This window comes from Amblyomma mixtum, chromosome 3 (assembly GCF_055824585.1).
Source record: "Amblyomma mixtum isolate Tamu chromosome 3, ASM5582458v1, whole genome shotgun sequence".
Classification (NCBI taxonomy): Eukaryota; Metazoa; Arthropoda; class Arachnida; order Ixodida; family Ixodidae; genus Amblyomma; species Amblyomma mixtum.
Genome location: NC_143014.1, coordinates 429,782,573 through 429,796,703, shown reverse-complemented (window position 1 = coordinate 429,796,703; position 14,131 = coordinate 429,782,573). Strand labels below are relative to the sequence as shown.

At 46.7% G+C, this 14,131-nt stretch overlaps 1 long non-coding RNA gene across 2 annotated transcripts; it reads right to left on the bottom strand.

The window, feature by feature from the left end:
* Window positions 1-811: 811 nt before the first annotated feature.
* Window positions 812-7,798, bottom strand: LOC149358072 (uncharacterized). 2 transcript variants are annotated; one of them, XR_016291920.1, is made up of 4 exons: window positions 7,342-7,798; window positions 3,767-4,093; window positions 1,851-1,936; window positions 812-1,774 (listed from the first exon to the last, which is right to left on the bottom strand). It is a non-coding gene; the product is annotated as an uncharacterized LOC149358072 (long non-coding RNA). The 2 variants fall into 2 exon arrangements; XR_016291919.1 differs by lacking the exon at window positions 1,851-1,936.
* Window positions 7,799-14,131: the final 6,333 nt, after the last annotated feature.

Here is a 14,131-nt window from a genome sequence, read left to right as displayed (position 1 = left end):
AATTTAAACCACCTGGGGCCCTTTAATGCACGCTGACTTTGCACAGCACATGGCCATCTTTGTATTTTGCCTCCACTGAAATGTGGCCGCTATGGCCGGATCAAACCCGCAGCCTTCGTGTAAGCAGTCTAAGAACGCCAGAGCCACTGAGGCGCCGTGGCGGGAGGAGTTCTCCCTTCCTAGGAGGAAAGTTTCGGGAAAAAGGAATGACTAGAAAAGAAATACCAGAGGCCTGTAGTGTACCGTCAATGGTGCTGCTTGATATGGGATATGATGGCGCATCTTTCTCATGACCATGTGGGCTTCAAGAAAATTATCAAATGACACTCCTCTTCCCTGCTGTGTCTTGAGCTTGCTATGCTAAAGCACTTTGTCAGAATAGCCCACAAACTAGCTCATAACATAATCCTAATCCCTCACCTGAAATCTGCCATCTTCAGCTGGCAGGGCCTACAAACGCCAGCACAGTCAAATGCTACTTTCTGGCTGCTCTGCATCTGGCACGAGTGTAGCTCCATTATAGCAACAGCATGCATGTGCTTGCACATGTGCACATGCGTTGCATGGTCAACACGTACTTGTGTACATGTTGTGGCAAGCCTCGCACTGCTCACAATGAAGCTCACAGCCACTGCGCGATTTGCTAGTTCTTTCCACTGTGTGCTTGAAGTTCACCAAACTTTGTGACTTTACATGCCACTGGCCATCTCCCACTCTCTCAGTACTGGACTTAGAAAGCTCAATCCCCACTTTATGCTTCCTAAATAGGGCAGATTTGCGGTGGTCTGCTCCTTCTTTGACACATGTTAAGTTTTTTGGATGTGAAATTGAAGAGTACTTTGATTAATGTATCCAATCACCCATTTACCTAGCCACCAAAGTGAGAGTACTTCAGTGCCTTGTGCATTGACTCCAAGTGATTATTTGTTGTTAATCCAATGTACTGCCGATAGCAGTAAGCCCACTGACATGCCCTCTTTGCGTATGTTTTCTCAAAATTTCTGACGAAGCCAAAGGCAATTAAGCTGATGCTCTTTGGAGTGAATACCAAGTGCACGGAGCAACTGTTGAGACTCAGTCTCATCTGTCCACTTCATCAGAGTGTGCAGCATGTCCCTTGTTGTACTCCTGCAGTCCTTGTTTGTGACTATTCAGGTGCGTGCTCCAGTTGTGTAGCACCTGCCAGCTGCAAAGCAGTCGACTCCTCAAGGGACCCATCACCTGCTCCCATGCACTGCCATAAACAGTGGCATCATCAGACATAAATGCCTGACATGGTATTGTGTTTTTTCTTTGATGGCCTCGAAAAACCTCACCACAGTGCCCGTGTTCAGCCTTTTTGAAATTAAGTAGGCACACGGGATACCAAAGGCATCTTGAGAAATTGTGAGCAGGGTTGTCAGTTGGAATTAGTACTTATTTATGCCATGGATGGAGTCAATGCACAGTTTCGCTGCCCCCAATTCATAAAGGAGCTCTCGTTGTGGGAACGTCATTAATGCTAGCTCAAAGTCACCATCATGACTGTTGGGGTCACCCTTCTTCCTGTAATACAACATTGGCGACTCATTTTCTGCCCTCATTTCTTCGACCCATAATTCAACACTCTTAAAATCGTCTGGATCTCTCTGCTCTGTTTTGCCAATACCAAACTTATCTGCAATGTTACGGAGGTCCTTAGTGGTCACAAGCTGTATCCGTGGGCTTGATCCACTTGTACCTGCTCGGATGTTGTGCACAATGGTTTTTTCTGGCACTCCTTCTGCTAACCGGCCTGAAAATGGTACAGAAAAAAACTGTTAACATCTCTGGTTCATCTGCCTACAGCCGTGTAATAAAGTGACAAATACTTCTGGTCGGATTCCTTCGTCTTCCACTTTGTTCCTTTTTACAGGTGACACACAGTTCATCTTACTTTCATTTCACTTTTCTGGCACTGCAAAGCACACGACAAAATGGTTGTTTCAAAGCCAGATGGACTTTATTTTTATGAGCTTGAGTGTTTAAACTTGCATACAGCAATGCAAAACAGGGAAGTTATATACAGCGTGTTATAAATGCAGAATATAACAGCACTGAAAATGTGGACAAGAAAAGAATAAGGTCATATGCTTCTCATCCTGTCCCATTTCATTCTGCATATTCAAAAAATGCACCGATTCGCCTGACAGCAACCTTTACAGGAGTAGAGACACCAAATTTTTGAACGCGATCTTTGTTTCTTTGAACTTGTGCACAAGACAATAGTGTGCACGAGTCACAATGTAGAATTCACTTACGCCAGGTGAATAATTTCTAAGTGAATATTTTTCTCATGCTGTTTCAGTTTCAACACCTGAATGACTTCTGCTAAGTCAGAGACAATTGGAGGGCATGCCAGTCATACATAAACTGAAATATAAATGCTGCTTGTTCGTTTTTTTGCGATTTCAACTCTTGTGCAGGCTTGTGTTTTATATTAGTGGTTTTTGAGGAAAGGAAATGGTGCTGTAACTGCCTCAACCATGCCATGAAGGAAAGAAGGAGTGAAAGAAGCAAGAGAGAAAGAGGTGCTGTAGTGGAGGGCTCCGGATTGATTTCAACCTCCTTGGGCATCTTTGGGCACTGACACTGCGCAGCACGTGGGCACCTCTTGCCTCCATCGAAACTCAGCTGCCGCAACCGGGTTCTAACCCGGGTACTCCAGATTAGTAGCTGAACATTCAAACCACAGCCGTTCCTGTAAGCGTTACTGATGAAGTGCCAAAACAGCCAAATAATTCTAATTAATGAATGTTCACTGTAGACAATCTGTCTTATGAGAAGAAACATGGCCCTTATACAACCATTAGACTGGTGGTGGTGCTTTGATCAGCAACAAAATGCCTACGCTTTTGACAGGCAGCCAAAAAAAGAGGCTAGCATCGAGTGCAACTGTTAGTCATTTCAGACACGTTTCATGGAGCTCAAGCCGACTTCTTACGGATGAAGTTCAACGTCAGCCGATTGAGCGACAGACCTAGGATAGTCAATGAAACCAGCAGAAAAACAAAAGAACAGACATTGGAGTAGTTCAGTGCTAGATGACATTCCTAAGTATGTTCAGTTCGAAAGACTGGACCCCTTCCACAAAGCATCTCTAAACTAAACGGCATGAAGTTCGTACAGACTGTGCTGTGCATGCAATGTGCTGTGGATCAATTGTTTTTCACCCTTCGATGCGACCAAGTAGGCTCAAGTGAATTGCACTACAGTCAGATACAACTCGAGAACGAAGTGGCAGATGGCCCTTAAAGAAGACCCCCCCAGTCAATGGCGTCAGCTGATTTTCATCAGTTAATCCAATTAAAGCCATAACTAATCCCCTTTCATCTGCCACCTTCCTGCAATGCTACCCCTAGGATTAACCATGTCATCATGAGAATCGGTCGACGCCATTGGATGGCAGGCTTCCTTTGAGGGGCATTGGCCGCTGGGTTCTTAATCTGTGCCCTACTATAACTTCTTCCGCCCCCTCGTTTTGTGGGACATGCCTTCTCCCACTTTACAATAGGCACTTTCGTGTTGTCCCACCTCTTTTGTGCCATAGATGCATCGCAGAAGAATAAAAAATCATTGAAATGATCACTCGAGTTAATGAGCAATATCTTCCCCCTAAAATACATTTCTAATACACTTTCGTCTCCCATTTATGAAAGGTTGGTGGAGTGTAGCTTCTAAACGTTTTCACATTCCGGTACAGTCAACACAGCATGCACAAATGCTTTGTACAAGAGGAGTGGCTAACCTGCAAGCACTCTGGCATCATCCTGGGACAGCCTTTGGTGGAAGGCCTCATTGAAGTGTCCGTAGTGTTTCTTTTGAAACACTACATATACCTTGCCCTCTTTCTCCATGACCTCTAGAGTAGCAAAGCAGTGTTTGCCGATTTTGCAGCTTCCTTGCCCCTTTTCCTGCCTTTGGCGCTGTTCTATAGGAAGCTCTTCGTGCGAGCCGGAACGGTGGCAGTGCAGGTAGCGTTTAAAAACCCTTGGTGCACATTCCTTTTTTCCTGTTGAAGCTATAAAATGGCAGCAAGTTTTGCTTTCTTTTCCGTCTTTCCAGGCGCAAAATCCTGAAACGGAAAGATTGTAAATATTGTCACGACCAGAGGAGCCGTGAAGGTAGACGTCGGGAAGAACCCAAGACCGGGAGCCTTCTTTTAATTATGGAGCCAGCTTCCACGACACACAACAGAACAGCGTGCCACGAGAGCCCACCGCCGCTTCGTCGTCGTCTTCGACTCAGCGCGGAGGCAGCGCGGCGCGTTAGGCGCGTGGCATTATTCCCCCCCGCGAAAGCAAACATCGTCTCGATGTGGAATGGGATATGTACAGTGAGGGGAGGAGGAACAAAAAAAAAGACTGGGGGTGAGGTGAACTATACAGTGCGCGCTAGATGACATGCAGGGAGAGTCAAGTTCACACGTGGGGTAAGAGGAAAAGGTACGAAACAGCGTGAACAGCAGCGCTCAGTCACGCGAAAAGTACGGCTTTAAGCGCACTACATGCACGATTTCGGGCCGTTGACGCTGAGGGCCGACGACCACAGTTCCATGGGGGACAACTTCGTAGTTGACGCTGTTCAGGCGGCGCAGGACTCTGTACGGCCCAAAATACCTATTTAAAAGCTTTTCGCACAATCCCTTGCGGCGCACTGGTGTCCACACCCACACGTGGTCGCCCGGCTCGTAGTGCACGTCCTTGTGCCGAAGGTTATAATGTCGGGCATCGGCGGATTGCTGGTCCTTGATGTGCAAGCGGGCCAGCTCACGGGCCTGCTCTGCTTGCTCCACGAAGTGGCCAGCTTCAGGGGGAAGCTCTGCGTCGCCGTACGGCAGCATGGCGTCTAGCATCATGCGGACCTCTCTGCCATACACGAGACGGAACGGGGTGAACTGGGTGGTTTCCTGCGTCGCGGTATTATATGCGAAGGTGACGTACGGCAAGACCTCATCCCAGGTTTTGTGTTCAACGTCGACGTACATCGAGATCATGTCCGCCAATGTTTTGTTGAGCCGTTCCGTTAGACCATTGGTTTGGGGATGATACGCTGTTGTTGGTCGATGAGCAGTATGGCTAAGCGCTAAGATGTCACGCAGGAGTCGGGCTGTAAACGCCTTGCCTCGGTCAGTAATGATGGCCGATGGGGCGCCGTGTCTAAGCACGATGTCGTGCATAAAGAAGTGGGCAACTTCGGCGGCAGTACCTCGCGCAAGGGCCTTCGTTTCAGCGTAGCGGGTCAAGTAGTCTGTGGCGACTACGATCCACTTGTGGCCGGAAGACGAGAGAGGAAACGGCCCCAGAAGGTCCATGCCGACTTTGTCGAATGGTATTTGTGGCGGCTCAATGCACTGAAGCAGTCCAGGAGGCTTGAGCGCGGGTTTTTTTCGCCGCTGGCATTGCCGGCATGTCCGGACATAATGTTTGACACTTGAAGTTAGGTTGGGCCAGTAATAGTTCTGCCGGATTCGGGATAAGGTGCGGGTAACTCCAAGGAAGCTGTCGTGGAAGCTGGCTCCATAATTAAAAGAAGGCTCCCGGTCTTGGGTTCTTCCCGACGATATAACAAAGCACTCCACATAGTATTAGTTAATTATTAGTGTGAAAGCACAATTCCGAACGGTAAACCCCGAGCAAGATCCTGCGATGTATGTGGGTTTGTGCCAAGAGCATAGCAACGGCGACATAGCAACCACAGCCTCACAGCAGCATTGTAACACAGTTATGACACGATGCCAACATATGATGTTAAGTCCATGACCATTCATGACTAAAGAGAAATTTTTAAACATTTAGGCGTGAACAAAGGTGGGCTCCATTTTGATAAAAACGTGTACACAATGATAGCACATAAATAACGGCATAAGGCATCCTTAGAAAGCCAACAGTAAAGTAACAAGACAAGGCAACGTTCATGAAATTCTGCTTTTGCACGTTTATAAAATTTTGGCAAAACTTCTCTGTCAATTTTTTGTGTATCACACTACTTTCATTTTTTTAAAAGCAAGGCCAAATTAAAGTTTGTACTTTTTACATACACTAATGAAAAATGCATGTGCTATGGAGTAGGCACATATGCAGTACTCTCGCACTACTACTGGCGCTCTGCCTCTGCCAAGTGCGCATGACAATCACAGATTTAGCTTCAAATTTTTAGCCTTTTGCCTGCAGTGCAGAACAGAATTTCCCAGCTTTTTTATTGTTAAAAATTTATTTAGTCATTCGCTTACTGTTTTTTCCTGCTATAGCGCATGGGGAACAATTTTTGGAGAAAATTAAGTTCAGGTTATGCTATTACACGGAGTGTTACATGGAAGTATTTCAATTTTACTACACTCTGCAAAAACTCATTCCTGCACAGCAACCTTTTACATGGCCCTGTCCTTTGACCACAAATTCAGGTCAGCGCTGTTGACTTCTAAAGGCAGAACAATGCTGGGCATTCTTCCTACACACTTCTGCGTGTTGCGATTGCCATGGCTTCAGCGCTGCTAAGCCAGTGCATGCCGCGACAATGTTGTGTGTCCTGTCGAGACATTGCAGGTGCCTGCAACAAAGCATAAGCAAGGCCTGTAGCAGCGAGTCTGCTGCAAGGACCAGTTTTTTTCCTGCAGTGGCCACTTTAAATATGGAAGAGAGTGCACTGCTTGTCACTTTGCTTATGGAGGAGCTAGGACACCAAAAAAAATTCTGCAGACACACTTAAGACTGCTTACCAGAGAGAATGCCAAAGCATTACAGTGCACAGTCATGTTATGTTGCAGAATGACGAGTCATGAGTGCAAGGCATGACTACGAAACTTTGTACAAACTCTGCACGCCTTATGTTACTAGTAAAGTGCTGAGTCATGCTACACTTCAGAATGATTAGGAGTCAAAACTATGACTACCTAAACTTTGTACAAACTATACACCTTACATTACAAATAAGTGCAAAATGACTATGACAAGTCATGGCTTTCACATGTTATAGTACGTTACGTTTCACATTTCACTCGAATGCCCGCAAAGGCTACCTCTGCAGATCTGTTGCACTAGACTAAGCCCATTGAAATCTTCATGGTTCCTTTAAAAAACGTGCATGTCATCGTTAAGTTTTTGTGCACAAACCACGTGCAAGTTTCCCCAGGTGAGTGTAAGCCCGTAAATAAAAAAAAAGAACGCGCTTTGTGTTTACAAACTTAAAATGCGCGCACTCGAAAAGTCAATAAACTGCAACTTTTCAATCGGTAATCTAAGCGTGCGACTGCATCACGCTTTGGCCCTTTATTGCTTTGATCCCTGCGTGCGTGCATACAATAGTATAGACTTCGTTTCTTACCTTTATTAGAGTCGAAGACTAGATTCTCCACCTCTTCCTCGAAGTTGTGAAGAACGGCCGTGCCTTACTACATGTTGTTGTTGTTGTGACTGGCAGAAGGATGAAAAGGAAATTGCATGGGCCTGCCAACTGGCTGGAGCCGAGCCACCACCGCTGCTGCGTGCAGATAGAGGAGAGATCAGAGGAAAGAGAAAAAGAAAAGACGCGTCGCAGCAACAACCGCGTCCTTCCCTATGAATATCCTTGATGGGTGTTTTTAAATTACTAGTATTGAAGAACGCCTTGTCGCAAACCGCTGAAGCAACGCCATCGCACGTGTGCGTCTCCATGCTCGAGGCAAAAAAATAAAAAAACAAGCGAGCAAGAAATGCACCTTGGGATACCTTGGGATATTGAGCAAGGATTTTCACGAAGAGTTGAGATTTTCCCTGTCGGTTGAAGCGCAGTGTTCCCCAAAAGTCCCCACAGAGTGACGTAGAGTACAGCAGTGACGTCTGTTCTCGGTTAGCCAATCGCAACGAGGATCACCTTCCTCTGATTACGCCCTCCGCGCGGCACCGCCGCCGCCGCTGCTCGGCTACCTGGAACGGCGCGCGCGGCGGGGTCGCGCGCGTGATCAAGGCGGCCGTGGCCGCTGGCAGGGTTGCCGTTGTGAATATTTTGAAAGGAGCCAAAAGTTGAGTTGAAAGTAGACAAAACTAGGCAAACCATTTAATCTTGGCGCCAAATTTGTAGCCAGATAGAAAAGAACTCATTTTATGATAATGACTGTTATCAAAGAACAGTAACTTTTAGCGCTTTAAATCAACGCAAGAAACAAAATAAAGGGCACAAAATTTTCGACGTTTTTCTTAGTCTTCAAGGCACAGGTGCGTTGCAAATAGATGAATTATTTAATGCTCAGTGCGGGTTGACAGTGTGTCCTTGGAAGAGACATTTTGTCACATTTATGCCAACAACCGAGTAGGACATTGAAGCTGTTTTAGCTTTGAAGCTGTAGATCGAACTTGATTCGTACAATCGCCGTAAGGCAGTCGGGCTTCATTATGTTGCGCTTCTTTTGTTTACCAAGTTAACACAGGAAAACACGTGCTCAGGATCAGAGTTAGAAACTGTAAGTGAGAATATTTTGTACCTTATTTTGCCATGTTTGGAAAAAGGACATTCGTCTTTGTATAATACGGCTACTCTGTGCAAGTTCACGCTTATTGTTTTCAGTTGCCGCATTTCTGAATCCAGCTCGATAGAGCAACATCAAAAAAAAAACGCAGCGGCAGCTTCATTATGCCTTTACGACACTTCGAGCTTTATTTTTGTCATCAGGATTTGTGGCATGCAGCCTCCGAAGTGCAATGCATTTGGAGCCTCTGCAGGAGTTGTATCGCCATTTGCCTCAAGAACTGGAAGCAGCGCTCTATCACGACTCCTTGGCCTAGTGAAATTTTTTCTCTGGAGATGTCACCTCCTTTAGCGTCGCGCCGCGCGCATATTACGCACCGGCCCTGCCGGCGAGGATGCCGCGAGTAAAAAAAAATGACCAGTAAATGAGCCAAAAAAAAATGTTCAAAGTAGCCAGAAAGTAGCCAGGGAGCCAACCTGAAATTTTCATCGCCAGACAGAGTTGAATAGTAGCCAATTTGGCGCAAAATAGCCACCAACGGCAACCCTGGCCGCTGGCCCGCTGGCATGTAACTTTAGTAGGAGCCAAGAGGTGGCGACACAGACGCTCCCCACGTGACAAAGCCGGGCTCCCCTCACTGGGCTTCTTCGATTATCCGCCTCTGGCAGCCCGCGGGTTGCTTGCGGGCTGCCCGAGCGCGCTCGATTTTCTCGGGTTGCTCCGCCCACTTCCGGTGGCTGCCCGGAACGCGTTCGTTTTTCTCTGGCTGGGCGGTTTCGGGCTGCCAGCCGGCGGCCAGACTCGCCAGGACGATTTTGTGCTGGCAGCGCTCGGGCAGCTAGCAGACGACAGAGAGGTGTTTGGTAGCGGGAAGCTCGCGCGGCCATTTTTATAAGGACTAGAAGGACCGCGGTTCTTCATGCGATGTTTTGCGCGATGCAGGCGCTTGTTTCGACTAGGCCACGGTGCATATCGACTGTGTCGCCTGCAATGACACCTTTTGCGGTAGTTCTCGCTGTTTATTGATATGTTTTGCGTGCGTATGCGCGATCATATTTCGATCGTCTCACCACCTCGAAAGCACAATTGCTCGCTTCATATTACGATCGCATACTTCTGATTCACAAAATATTTCGGCTGTTAATTTCGTGCGCCCGGCGGATATTGCGACGGTGTTCGAGGCCTTTCACGAGAGCAGCCGGATTCCAGTTCCGAGTACGCGTTCAAACGCGCGCATAGATGCATGTGCTGACCGTGTTTTACGAAGTGTTGGTTGAGCGCGATACGGGAGCGTATGGTCTTCATTGCGTTTGGCGCAGTGCAAAAGTGGATATGCTTTGAAAAACGCTTGACTGAAACATATGTCCTTTATTAAAAGCCCTAACGAGCACATTGCTCGAGACATCTCTGCGGGCATATGGCCATACAGAATTGTCGCGCCGACCAAGTGCTGATTCTGTTGTCACCAACTGTTGAACAGCTTCATGCTCGGGCCTACTGCCACATATGCTCAAAATATCTGAGAAGTACCGCAGGCATGCACCTCCTCGCGTTTGGCCCATTTTTAAAAAAATAGATAAAAATGAGCTCTAGCGCTGATCGTCATGCAAACACACGCGGAACGTGAGGAGCCGACACGCAAGGCTTTATTGTAGCGCCTTTCATTTCAGTGCCAGTTCTCTGCTATAAAGCTGTATTATTATAGAAACGATACGCAGCTAAATTTATACAGTGCACCCGCTTGTTCTAGGTGGACGTTCAACAAGCTGATATGCGCAAATTTTGCCGAGATTAGGCGTTCCTTGCCCGCAGCAAAAGCCGGCGGCCGACAGACTACAGTTGAACGAACGTATTCCGATTCTTTTCTGCTTACAGCTTACGGGAAGCAGGTTACGAGCGTAGAAATCGCAACGACCACAGCAGAGTACACCAGCTGGGTCGATCGTCGGCGATCATAGTAAGCAAACACGCAATAATCCGAGAGTACGGCTTGTCGGTTGATAAACAACGCACGGGCAGTTTTTCCGTTCTATGTGGTGTCGACTGAAACACGTTAGATTGCGATTGCTCATCGCATGCTTTTGAGGATTTCTTGAAGCTTACACAGTGCACCGAAGGCACACGCTCGCGTTGTCGTTGCCGATGTATACGAGTGCGAGCTTGATCAGCTGCATGTTCTGCAGTCTGCGGCACGCAGCCCTCAATAACTGCAAGTCGTTGTTTTCGATACCAAGCAGCCTACTTCTACCGTACGCGTGAATGAGACGCAGAACGCGAAGCTATAGGAGAGAGCATCTGCCCTCCGTGATCCGCGACTTGCTTGCCGCCGAGATTGCCGACCGTCTGGTTCGGTGGCCGCCAGCCCACGTGACCATGATGCGTTTTCCTGTCAGAGACGAACTTGCGGGCCGCCAGCGGGCTGCCCGAGCCCGGTTAATCGAAGAAGCCCACTGGTCTCCCCGCTCAGCGGCACGCCGCAAGCCGCCGAAAATGGTTCCTCGACCCATTCGCTGGGCTACGGTGGCAAGACAACGTAGAAGCGCCGCAGACCAACCCGCCTCCGCGGCAGGTTTCGCGGCAAACGCCTTCCCGCCGGCGGCGCGCCGAGAACGGTTTTCATAGTCATTGGAAAAATTCCAGTGCATGGAGGAAGGAAAAAGAGAATGCAAGTTACAATAGTACAGATAGATTAGCTGTTTACATTTACATATGCATAAAATTAGTCCTCGGCTCATTGGGCCTCCTTCAAATCCTGCAGAAGGCTTGAATTTGCAACTGCTAATATCAAAGAAGATTTAGAAGAATTTCAGTTTGGGGTACATGGTGCATAGTACTTGAGAAAATAAACAATAGCGCCTACAATGACACACACAGAAGAAGAACGATGCAGCACAAGCGCTATCCTGCGCTCTACAGTATGGAACTGTGACTGTGAAAAATGAACCTTCACCTCAGTGAAATATGAGTATTTAGGCTGTCTACAAATCGTTATTACAGAAAGAAAGAAATATTCGTGAATGTTGTGTAAGAGGCTTGCATATTACTCTGTTTGTTTATTTATTTATGTTACCCCTCAAGGCCATGTGGCATTACACGGGGGAGTGGTAAATATACGAAAACTGAGAGAAAAATACAGTTGAATACATGAATATTAAACAGCGCCTGAATATACAATGTTAGCTAGTGCTACGCGGAACTGCTCATAATTTTCAGTGCCGGCAACTTCTGCGGGAAGGTGGTTCCAGTCGCATGAGGTTCGCGGCAGGAATGGCTGCGAGCAGCATTTTCTGTTGCATGACATACTTCCAACTTTGTGATCATGATCAATGCGGCGGGATACAGAAATTGTATGGGGGATGAGGTGATCACGAAGAGCGGGATGATGGTACAGCTTGTGGAACAGGGTGATACGAAACACTTTTCTACGCGATGTCAGTTATGGTAGGCAGATATTAGACTTCATAGTAGTTATACTCGCTGTGCGGTTGTAGTAAACAAGGATTAAACGCACAGAGTTATTTTGCACCAGCTCAAGATCATTAATGAAGTTTTCATGAGCAGGGTGCCATACACGTGTTGCATGCTCGAGTTTTTATCGTATTAGTGTTTGATAAAGCAGTAGTTTCAAATTGGAAGGAACGTTAAAGAAGTTGCGACGTAAGTAGCAAAGCATGCGATTAGCATTTTCAATTATGTTCTCGGTATGAAGAGACCAGTTAAGATAATAAGTAATGTGGACGCCGATGCACTTATGTGATGAGGCTGATTCCAACGAAATGTTATCGATGTAGTAGTGAGGTGGGACGGAAGTTTTTCTATATACACGCATGACTTTGCATTTGTTCATATATAGCTGCATTCACCATTATTCGCACTGAAGTCAGTGGCGGTCTCGTCAAGTAGTCCCCTGGTTTGTACGTTCACCTTGTTAGCGGCTGTCTTATTTCACACAATTCCACGTTCAACACGTTGATAGGTATCGTGTTCCTGCCTTGCCGCCACCGTTGTCTTGCCATGCCGCCGGCGCGGCGGCGACGGCGGTGCCATTGACCTGCGGTTGCGGTGGCCAACAACCTCATCGGCGGGGGGGAGGGGGGGGGGGAGGGAGCCACCCATTCATGTCTTTATCCCACCATGGGACACAGCGACGCCAGCGAGGGGACCATCCCTTTCTGTCTTGACAAGGAGCGCCGACCAGCCGCCTTGAGGACTGAGGGCGGAACAAATTAAGCCACTTCCCAGAACTGAGAAATGAAGGCCGCTAACCCCACTGGTGAAATGTCCGGGCAGGTGCTTTGACCTTAGTGGACATGTCGTGGCGGAATATCTTTGACGTCGACTCGTTTCCCCTGGTATCGAAATGAATATTGCTCGCGTAAACGTTAACATTCAAAGATTGAGTAATGGTACAACGTCTATACCTTTCGCCATTTATTTTTCAATAACAAAGCGGAAAAAAATTTTTGTGCAAATAAAATGAAAAATCGTTGTTTCTATTTTTTTCTTTTTTTTTATATACAGCAGTCTGTCCGCTCCCCCTAAAACCACTCTCTGTGACCGCCACTGACTGAAGTAATGTAAGGTTGTTAGTGTTGGTTATTTCTCTAAAAATGACGCAAACATCAGCGAATAGGTGAATATGAGAATCCATAAGAGAGCGGGGATCATTAATGTTAAATCAGGAACAGTACCTAGGGTCCAAGAACTGAACCTTGTGGAACTCCGGAAGACACCTCTGTAAAACAAGTGTTATAACCGATAGCAAAAACTAATTGTGAGCGATTAAGTAGACATTCAATACATTTCAATAAGTTACAGTCAATATTCAGATGTTTTAGTTTGTGATCCAAAAGGTTGTGACATACATCGTCGAAAGCCTTCGAAAAATCCAGAAATATACAGTCAGTTAGTGATGGTAGGTCTAGAATACAGTGCAATGCATGTGTAAACTATATTAATTGTGTTTCGCAAGAATAAGGTTTTCGAAAACCATGTTGCGCTGACATAAACAAGTTGTTCAATGAAAGGAAGTTAACAAGGTTGGTGAATATTATATATTTGAACATTTTGGGTCAAGTATTGGTAAGGGATACGGGACGATAATTAATAGGGGATGCTTTGCTGCCGGATTTGTAGACTGTAACCACCTTTCCGATCTTCCACTCAGTAGCAGCGTTGACTGGTCAATGCTGGAAAAGTTTGGTTAGTATAATGGGCGAATAAGCTGCAGTGCTTTTTAAGTAACGCAGTAATAACCCGGAGCGGAATGAACACTGAGTCCATCAATAAGCTTATTCACACCAGTAGGAGCAACAGTTATAGGTGGCATGAAAACATAAGTGGTGAGTTGTAGGCATATGTATACATCAGATATGGGTGTAAAGTTGTCGGTGATTGCGTGGTTAAGAATCGTGACCCAAACGTCGGAAGGGATGGGGTCGCCTAACGGGTCAGATAACGCAAAACTATCGTCGGTGGAAGGATTAATGACCCGCCAGAATTTTTGACATTGGTGGTTGCATGTGAGTGGAAGTGCTTTTAGCGCTTTTGAGCGCCTGAACATACATGTTGGAAGCCGCTGAATACGAAGTCCGATCACTCACTAGTTGGCGAAAACTTTACGATGCGGTAGAGGCTTTCTTTTTGTTAGATAAACGTTTAATGTGATTA